General features: G+C 43.5%; 1 long non-coding RNA gene across 1 annotated transcript; it reads left to right on the top strand.

The window, feature by feature from the left end:
- Positions 1-3,010: 3,010 nt before the first annotated feature.
- On the top strand, positions 3,011-9,994 carry LOC311603313. Its single transcript, XR_014781045.1, has 5 exons — positions 3,011-3,101; positions 3,797-3,827; positions 5,116-5,199; positions 9,217-9,319; positions 9,864-9,994. It is a non-coding gene; the product is annotated as an uncharacterized lncRNA (long non-coding RNA).
- The last annotated feature ends 433 nt before the right edge of the window (positions 9,995-10,427 follow it).

Here is a 10,427-nt window from a genome sequence, read left to right as displayed (position 1 = left end):
ACATTATTAGTGAGATACAAATTGCATAGTGTCATTCTAGGGCATGGCCCCATGGCCAGTTGGTCTTAGACATAATAAAATAAAATAAAAGTCTTAGTTTTTTAAAACTGTGTTACTTAAAGATAATAACCATAAAAGTTACTCTCCTGCTTGGGGGAGAAAAAAAAACTGAAAAAAAGCAAACAAATAAAAAATCCCAACTAACCAAATAAATAAAAAATTAATAGGAAAATTGTGCTTTTTTTTCACCAAATCTGAATTTATTACAATGAGGCTCTGAGGTGGGTCTTGGAGGGATGAGCCACTCTTCTCAGAGAAGCCTTAGTAAAGAATTTGTGACTAGATAGTCTCAGGAGCTCACCTCTAGTTGGCCCGGTTCAGGGTAAAGAGAGCAATGTAGGAGAACACTCACTATCAGTTAGGGGGTCGGGCACAGAGAGGACATAGGGGGACTGCATGTGGGGACTCAGCCCTTACAGGGGCACAGGGAGGACATGGGGGGCTGCATGGGGGGACTCAGCCCTTACATGGGCACAGGGAAGACGTGAGGGACTGCATGGGGAGACCCAGCCCTTACACTGGGACAGAGCTGATGGGAGAACACAGTCACATTTATTCTCTTTTCTGGTCTGTCCTGAGATTCAGTCCGGAGGGCTCTGTCTGGGGACCAGGTCTGGATGTCCCTTGCCTTGGCTCAGAGTTGCCACAGTCTGGAGTCTTGAGTCCTCTAAGTGTTCCGAGGCTGTAGAGTGAAAAATGACTTTTTGGCTTGTTATCCTAGCTTTTTTCCTCAACACTTAAATAAGAAGCGTGGGCATTTAGAAATTCGTTTGAAAAGTAATCCAAGAAAAAGAGCTCTTTACTAGGAGAGCGTTTACAGTTCTGGTTTAATGGACACCCTCAAAAAGCTGTTGAGACAAAGTGACAAATTTGCTTTTCTTACTGCTGCTGAGCAAAATTCTAATTTGTCAGGAGGTTGAGACAGGAGGATATCCAGTTTGATGTTATCTTATCTCGTTAAGAAAATTACAATAAGACATGTGCCTCATTTACTGGTAATCTTAAAAATTCTTATTATATAAGTAATTTTATAGAAAGCTGGAAAATTCATAAACATTTTATGTTCCAACTAGAGTGTGACTTCCATAGGCGTGTGAAGGTATAGGAAGTGGATAATGTGCAGATAAATACTGGTAAGATAGTGGTTATGACTGTTCTAATAATAAATGGGTAAATAATAAACAACAGTGAATGGTTCAATAAAAAGAAACTTTTTAAGTCCAACAAACAAGGGGAAGCATGGAAATATATCATGATATACTATGGAGATGTATTGTTTAGAGAACTTGACTGGAGGCATACAAATTATTCACATTATGTCAAGTGATAAAAATATGAACTTACTCTTTGCCCAATCGTGGGTAGCAGTTGCTTCCAAGATTGAAATATTTCAACACCCAGGGAAGCTCCTCAAGGCAGAAAGTAAACAACTCAAAATAGCTTCAGGAAGTCCCTGAAACTGACCAGAGGCTCTAGGTCCCTCCCTCCCCAAGGTTATGTAAATAGTAAAGATTGCCGAGTTTGCTCTCAGATAAGCCAAGCTACAAAGAAGGCTCTGAGACCAGACTGGCTGCATGGAAGAGGTGCAGACCACCAAAGATGCTTGGATGGGACACTCTCCAACCTGTTGTGCTGCCCGCAGGCTGTGCAGTGTGCTTCAGGTTTCCAGCTTTTGTGAGCTGTCACTCATGCTGGGGTGGCCTTTGATGAGGCAGCTGTCATTGAGTCCTATCTACTCCTGTAGGTAGCCCCTCATCCATATTCCTGAAAGTAACCTCCATAAAAGTCAATAATTCACCAAGTTGGACTTTGGTGGTGTTTGTATCGTGGCTCCCTCTGCGGTGCAGTGGACACGTGTGGAGTATCACTCCAGGAAAAGTTTTGTCACACAACACTAACTCTTTTTGTTTGTTTGATTTTTGAGACAGGGTCTCATTATATTGGCTTGGCTGGCCTGGAATTCACTATGTAAACTAGGCTGGCCTCAAACTCACAGAGATCTGCCTCCCTCTGTCTCCCAAGTGCTGGAATTAAATATATCTACATTTCAGAGAGAGAGAGAGAGAGAGAGAGAGAGAGAGAGAGAGAGAGAGAGAGAGAGAGAGAGGGAGAAAAGGAGAGGGAGAAGACCCAGGAAGTTAGTGGCTGTTTATATTATCCTGGTACGACACTGAATGCTGAGACACAGAGCTAGTACTTTACATTTATTCATTATTATTGCTGGAGTTTTCAGTTATTTTCCCCCAACTATATAAGTTATTTTATAGAAAAAAAGGAAAACCCAGGAATTAAAAAGAGGAAGTTGGGGTTATATATAAGTTTGTGTCTATTTTCACCCGACATAGCGTAAATGCTTCTTCAAACTTCAGATCAGCCTTCATATGTGCACACACTTACATAATACATTTATCACAACGTTCCCATTTCCCTGCTTTGTTGGACATGAAAGTTGTCCTAATATTCCTGCTTGGCTGGTTAATTTACTTACGTAAACATGTTGGTGTAAAGGTTACAACTTGAGTGGCTCAGCTGGCGAAGGCACTGGACACCAAACACGAGGACCCAAGTCCACCCCTGGGTCCCATGTGGTGGAGTGAGAAGTGACGCTGGCCCCACACATGCACTATGGCATATTCCCCCCATAAATGAATAAATAAATATAATATAAAATTATGCAGTATTATGATTTGATATTTATAGAAGATGGGGCAATGGAAAAGACTTTTTTTTTTATTTTGTAGCCTTTTGTTTGTACTTAAGAGGCAGCCTCCTTTCTGACTTATTTTTACATGAGATTTGCTTGCTTATGTTAGAGTTGTATGTCAGTGGCTTCGTCTAGGATGTATTCTGTGTTCAGTTTCTTTGTCTCAGCATCGTGCCTGTGAACGTCAGTCCTGTGGCTGCGTGTATTGATGGTATGTCTGTTTTATCTCATTCGTCTGCAATAGGAATGCATGGATATTGTCTTTACTCATCCAACTCGGGCTGGTGTTTGGGTTATTCCCAGTGTGAGGCCATGGACATTCTTTGTAAGTCTTTGTGTGAGTATACGCTTTCAAAGTTTCTTGGGGGAAATATGTAGGAATAGAAATGCTGGGTCAAAGGGCAGGTATATTTGAACTTTACAAGAAACTGCCTTTTTTTTTTCTTTTCTATTTCTGCCAACCAAATATGAGAGTCTCAGCTGTCTCTTTTAATTTTAGCCACTTTAGTGGGCGTGTAGAGGCATTTGTGGTCTTACCTTACAGTTCATTGATGAATAATGAGGTCAGACATTTTCCCTGGGGGCTGGGGATGTAGCTCGTTGTAGTGTTTGTTGAACATGCATGAGAGCCGAGTTTCTTGAGGCCCTCAGTTGATCCTCAAGAACTGCATAAACCAGGTATGATAGTGCACTGTGGGATTCTAGCAACAAGGGGGTTGGGGTAGAAGATCAGACATTCAAAGCAATTCTCAGCCACAGAGCAAGTTCAAAGCCAGCCTGGGTTTATGAGACTGTGTCAAAAAGAAATAAACGAATACATTTTTTTATCTTGTATTTATTGTCCGTTTCACCTTCTTTCATGACATGCTTATTCAAAAGACAAGTTTTTGTTTGTTTGTGCATTTGTTATTTAAGGTTGGGTTGAATTAACTTTGTATGTTAGTTACTGTTTGTTTGGTCATGTAGGTTAAAGGTATATTCCCTCTCTCTCTCTCTCTCTCTCTCTCTCTCTCTTTTTCCCTCCCTCACTAGAGTTTGAATCTGTTTGCGTCATACATGCCAGGTAAGTACTCTACCAATGAGTAACTCTTTTTACTTTTAATTTTGAGTCAGATTCTTGCTAAACTCCCCAGGCTGCCCTTGAACTGGCAATCCTGCTCCAGTCTCCTGAGTAGCTGGGATTCAGGCCTGCACACTAAGGCTGCCTCAGAAGTACACTAAGGTTCATTAGGGCCCCTCCAACAACTCTCTGGTTCGGATCTAACACTTACATTCAGAGCTTCTCTGTTGCATGGGGTTTTGAGTCCGCCTGCCTTTGTGCTGCCTGCTCAGGGCGAGATGTACTGGGGAAAAAACCATTAGCTGTTTCTACAGTTCTACATCTTTAACTCATACACTTTGGCATCTCAATCACTCCATTAAGAACTTAGGATCCCATTCTAACCCGGAGTCATGGGAACTAAAAATACTTCAAATGGCTTTTTTTTTTTTAAAGAAACATTGGGATTGAGTCAAGAAGTAATATATTTGGGGATTGCTAAGTGACACCGACATTATTCATAGAAACTTAAGAGCATTTAAAGAAAGGCTGTGATTTATGTCCAGAGCACTCTGAATATGCTCAAAGTTGAATAATGTTCCTCAAACCACGGAAAAGCAGACAGTTAATAGTTTGTAGACTGTCTCCAGCCCATGGGCCATTCCCTGAGCAGTCATGGTGGAGAGAACTCAATCTAGATCTATATTGCTTGGGTCTGAACCCCGAGCTTCAGCTTTCTCAGCTGGTAGATGGAGATAGTGATGATGAGTACTTGCTGTAAAGCATTGTGGTAAATATGAAGTAATTAGTTATAGGGGAGACAACAGTGAGTGCTGGGCACAAAGCCAGCGCTGTGTGAAGGTGACCTCCCATTATTGTTACCATCCCACGAACCGTCCGCCAGCCACGTCATGCTCAGCTGTAACTAAGAGAAACTCATTTCAGAAAGTAAAGATACTGGTAAAGGTACTGTCTGTTTGGGGCAGTTTAGATCTCACTTCCCTTTGCGTTGCCTCTGCTCTCCGATGACTCTTCCACATGGGTGACAGGATGGTCATTAGTTCTTTCAGTTCACATCTTAGCCTGGTAACCCAGTGGGCTCAGGGTCCCAGCTTCTTACCAGCTCAGATTTTTGGCTGTAACTGTCAGTGGTTTATATCACGAGCCTATAAGGACCATAAGAACCAAACTATTGGGAGAAGCAATTCTCTGACGGGAACTGAGGATGACTAAGATGAAGAGAGTGTCTGTCTCTGTCATGTGATTATTGGCTAATTGAGACAGATACTGTTTTCTTTTTCTTTTTTGCCAGTGGTGGAGCCTTAGGAAGAGATGTCCCAGAAGAATAGAAGGGAAGTTCTTACAAAGGAATGTCTGTTCTGTGGAGCAAGCATGGGTAGGTGGTAAGCGTATAAAAACCACGCTTAGAGTCTTAAAAGCTGGCCTCCTAACAACAGGATATACTTGGGTTAGAAGTAGCCACGGTCTCTTTGGCATTGATTACTATAACAGAAAACCTGAGTCTGAGTAATTTATAAAGAACAACCCCAAAGGTTGAAGGGCAAGAGAAAGAGAGCAAGAAAAATGTTTTCCTTCTGTCAAGAGCTTTAAAAGGGTATTAATCTCTTCTTGAGAGACGAGCGCTGTGGCCTAAACACCTCCCACTGGATCCCGCCTCCCAGTGCTGTTATGTAGGGATTAAATTTCTAATGTATGGATTTCTGGGGGACACATTTAAACCACAGGAGAGACATCCAGTAAGGCTGCCTTTATGAAATTAGACTACGTAAATGAGAAAGGCCAAATCTATCGCCAGGAAGCCACTGAAGTGCTCTTAATGAGAAAAGCTGAGGCCAGTGGTCACAGCAGGGACACCTGCAATGTGGGGGTTTGGAAGGCCGAAGGAAAAGGTGAGTGGGCGCCCTTCCATTGCATCATCTTTTCTATTACTCTGCAGGGAACTATGTAGCTTCTTTGTTTAATGTGATGGAGGAAACAACCAGAGTGGTAGATGTTCTTCTTTGTGCCCCTAATGCTCACTGGGCTATGAGAGACGTTGGGAAGAAACTGGCTGATGGGAGATGTGGAAACTAAACTGGCTGATGGGAGGTGTGGACCTTGGTTTATTTCTCTGTACGCAGATGGCTAGGTCATGGAAACTTGTTGGAAAGACAGGATTTATTGAGCTGCTTTCTTATAGTAAGGGCTTTCTTGGGGTTAAGGGACTTAGAGAGACCAAATTTATTGGGTCCCAGAGACTCACAAGACTACGTTCTTATTGCTGAATACATTCATCTTGAAACTGTAGAGTGAAAACCCAAGAGCTGGAGATAAGGCCAAGCGGGTGTAAACATTCATGCCCCCTGGGCCCTACCGTGAGTGTGCCAGGACACGGAGTGGGGCAGGGGACAGGAGGACGGGGAGGCAGGTTCAAGCCACATGAGTCTACAGGTAGCTGAATACTTCCACTATCCTATTGCTGGACTCTTCTGACCTCCCTTGATCCACAAGACCTGAAGAACCACATGCGTATTTATAAGAGATAAAGGCCTATGCTCATAAGTTGTGTGTGTGTGTGTGTGTGTGTGTGTGTGTGTGTGTGTGTGTGTGTGTAGCAGTAGTTCTGCTGTGCCTGTTGACTATTTGCGTCGAGGAGCGTGGGAAAGGTCAAGGGAGCCAGACCTCAGTCTCCAGCCATCTTACCTCACAAGCTGTATACAGTGCTGTCCTAATTTGATGTGGATAAAGGTGAGAAAGATCAGGAGAAGGGGCTCCATTTATACAGTTATGGGAAATTGGCCTATACATACACTTTGTAGTATGGCCTTTGGTGGGGGTGGGGGAGTAGGGTGGGTGGGGTGGGGTGGGGGCGTGGGGGTGGACCTACTCTCCTATATGTGACTCTTCATATATGCTCAATAAAATCATTGTTTTCCCAGAGAGAACTTTGGTGGAATCATATCTTGGTTTGTCCTTGGGACCTTGGGAGGAAGGATAGACATTCATTACATCTCGCCCCAGAAAGGAATTGGAGCAACCGAATCCTACTTCAAAATTCTGCAGCCATGTGTTGATGCCTATGTCAGGGTGCAGCCCAATAATCAAGCATCTGTCTTCAGAAGGCCCACACTTAAAGAGGGGGAGAACTCAGTAATGGGGTAGAGTTGAGCCTACATGGAAAGCAGGGAGTGATTTTCAAGCATAGTTTGGAAGTCATTGCTACTCAAACTGTCGTCCATGGGAGCATCATAGACATAGTGTAGGAGTTCGTAAGAAGTGATTTTGATTTATTCTCTCTTCCTCCAGAGCCACAGATTAAGACTGCATTTTAACAAGGTCTTTGTATAGTATCAAAGCATATAAAAGTTTTAGAATCACCAATGTGTTCTCTCTTTCTCTCTCTCTCTCTCTCTCTCTTTCTCTCTCTCTCATCTTTTTCTTTCTCTCTAGCAAATACCTGGGATGATGATTAGAAGCAGATTTTTGTGTCTGACCCCAGACTTTCTGAACAGGAGCCTTAAGAGGATCCGAATTCCGAGTGCTTCATAAGTTTCTACAGGGGTTTTGCTGAGAGGTCTGATTTGGCCTTTCACATTAGACTTGCTAGTTAGTCTCTTAATCATGAATTCCCACTGATTTGATTAAAAGCCATTAGTGATTACCTCCGGATTCTGGCATGCTTTCATCTATTTAAGGCTGATACAGTTGCTTTATATTTTGCTGCCAACATTCTGTAGTGTGTGTGTGTGTGTGTGTGTGTGTGTGTGTGTGTGTGTACGTGCATGTGTGTCTGCACATGTGTATACAGGTGTTCTTGCCCATGTGGGTTCCTGTGGAACCCAGTGGTTGATATGGAATATTTTCCTAATCCTTTCTTTTAACACACACACACACACACACACACACACACACACACACACACACACACACACACCCCTCATACATGGTGTGTATAACATATATTATATACATTAAATAAATATATATGTAATATATGAGTGTTTACCTGCATGTATGCATATGCATGACATGAATACAGTGGCCATGGAGGCCAGAAGAGTGCATTGGATCCCCTGGAGTTATAGGTAGTTGTGAGTTGCTGTGTGGGTACAGAGAACTGAATCAGTGCTCTTAACCATTAAACTCTCTCTCCAACTCCTCTGTCTTAGTTTTTGAGAACTATCATTGAACCTGGAGCTTGTCCTTTTGGCTGGACTGCTTGGCCAGTCTGCCTGCTCCACAGCCCAGCACCAGGATTATAAATGCACCTGCGACCCTGAGCTTCATTTTCTTGGGTATTGGGGGTCTGATTTCTAGATGGGAAGGCATCTCTAACACAGACAGATGTAAGCGCCTTCCCTAAAGATGGAGTATCATGCTAGTCTCCAACAGCATCACCTTAACCCTCAGCAGCTGTTAAAATTGGCCTTCCACTGGGTACTGTTTTCCTTCCCTGCTTTTCCTGAGCCAAGCTGCACACTCTGCAACTGTTATCCTTTGTGTGTGAAGGTGTTCATAATGAAGTTTTTGACCTTCCAAGAAACACTTTGCTTAGCAGCGGATTATAGCCAGAGGGTATAGGCTCATAGCACATGGAATTCTCTTATTAGCCTTTTGATCATAAAAGCACGGTCAGCATTACAAAGACACGCCAAACTTGCAAATGGGATCCCCAGCCATTTATCTTTGACATCACCCCTTAGCATATAAGGGATGCAGATTTTAAGGTCTCACTCAAGACCTTTTGAATCTATATGTTGACAAGATCCTGGAGTGACTTACATGTGCATAAAAATCTGAAAGGAAGCATTTAGGGCAACGGCTATTTAGTAAGACGGTTGTGAGGATGTGGTTAAGAAAATGCACAGAGCACTGAGCACATGCAGACGTGTAAGTGGTACTCAGTAAGCGCTCCTAGCAACTCCTGAGCAGAAGGAAAACTTTCTTTCTCTGGGGCCAAGGATGCACAACGCAGATAAAGAGAAGTCAGAAACAGGACCGTGCTCTGCCGAGCGTACCAAAGGAGAGCTTTATTCTTGGTGGTGGCACACTTTATTTTTCTGCCATAGGAAAGGAAAAGTCTGGAGGGACAAGAAGGAGTAGATATGCCTGACAAGGAGGAGCCTGGAAACACAGAATGGAAAAACAAGGAGCTTAAGGAGGAAATACCTTGAGGTGGTAGAAGAAGAAATAAACAACAGCTAAAGTGCTCTCAAAATGTACAACTGAACAGTTTGGATGAGGGGAAAACTAGATTTCTCCATGTTGGCAGAGAGATCTGAGTGTGTGCTTTGTAGAGAGGGGCAGCTGAAGCCGAGGGATTTAGCACAAGGCTGGCTTAAAGGGTTTCCCGTCCTTAAGGAACATGGTGAGCCTGTGTTCTGCATTTCCACTCAAGGGCATCTTTGTACAGAAGAGCAGCATGGCTTGGTTTTGTGCCCGGGCTGACTAAAGCGAGTGGCAGGCAGGTGGCCAAAACAGAGACTGTGGACTTGTGTGGAGGTGTCAGTAAGCAGGTAGGAGAGGGGCTTGCCCCCGACACAACAGAACTCTTTTGGGGTCCAGATGACTGGGTTAAGTGTACTGTTTAATCATGGCCACACAGATTGAAGGAGCCAAATCGTGCCCTCCTTTCCTGCATCGTGCAGGTGGGGTGGTTGCCAGAACCGGGGTTAGCTTGGGACATGTGGCTCTTCTAAGAAGCCTGTTGAACAGAGTGAGGCTTGGCACCCAGCCTCAGGGGGAGATACAGAAGCAGGCTTCCTGGTTTCTTTCTGTCCTGTCTCAACCAATGTCAATAAGTATCTCAAGAAAGGAATAAAAGGAGGTGGGGGAGGGGAGGGAAAAAGGAGAGAGGAAAGGGGAGGTCGAGAGAGATTCTCTCAGTAAGGCAGGCATATAAATTTTGGATTCCCTTTTCTTAACAAAAATGAGGAGCCCTGTCTCTCTCTCTCTCTCTCAGAAGCCACAGGTTGGGTTAGCATCAGTTCTGAAAAACCTGAGTCTTAGATTAAGATGGAAACTTAGAAACCACGAAAACCAAATAATTTTCTCTTTCAGGCAAAGGCCTGAGGGTCGGTCAGTCTCTTCTTAAGGACACAGTTTTGAATACTATTCCAGGAGGAAACCTTAGGTCTCCTGATTCGTCTAAGGCTTAAGACCTGCAGGAGATTGATGGTGTTCCTGTCTTTGATGTGAAATGCTGGCAAAAGGTACTTGAATGTTAGTTGCTTTTTTTTTAAAGTTATGCTGTAGAAACTTACTGTGTATGTATGTAAATTTGTATGAGGTTGCACGTGTGCTGTGGCTCCTGTATGGGCCCAGAGGACAACTTATAGGAGTACGCTCTTTACTTTCACCGTGTGGGTCCTGGGGGATCAAACTCAGGTTGTCCGTCAGGCTTCCCTTGCTGACCCTGAGTGCCAAGGCTAGGGTACCTGGGCCTAATGGCAAGTGTTGTAATAGTTGGTGATTCTGAATCTGGCTTTCCCCTGGCCTGGAGCAATCTGCATTTCCCTCACATTTTAACTTTTGTCTAGCCTCTTTTTTATTGGCCTCCTAATCCCAGTGAACTCAATATAATTTCCTATTGTAGAGTTTGTGGATGTCCTGAAAAAAAGTGGA

The sequence above is a fragment of the Acomys minous genome, assembly GCF_964271855.1.
Source record: "Acomys minous genome assembly, chromosome: 8".
Lineage (NCBI taxonomy): Eukaryota > Metazoa > Chordata > Mammalia > Rodentia > Muridae > Acomys > Acomys minous.
The sequence above is the reverse complement of the archived record's forward strand: the minus strand, read 5'-3'. Positions and strand labels throughout refer to the sequence as shown.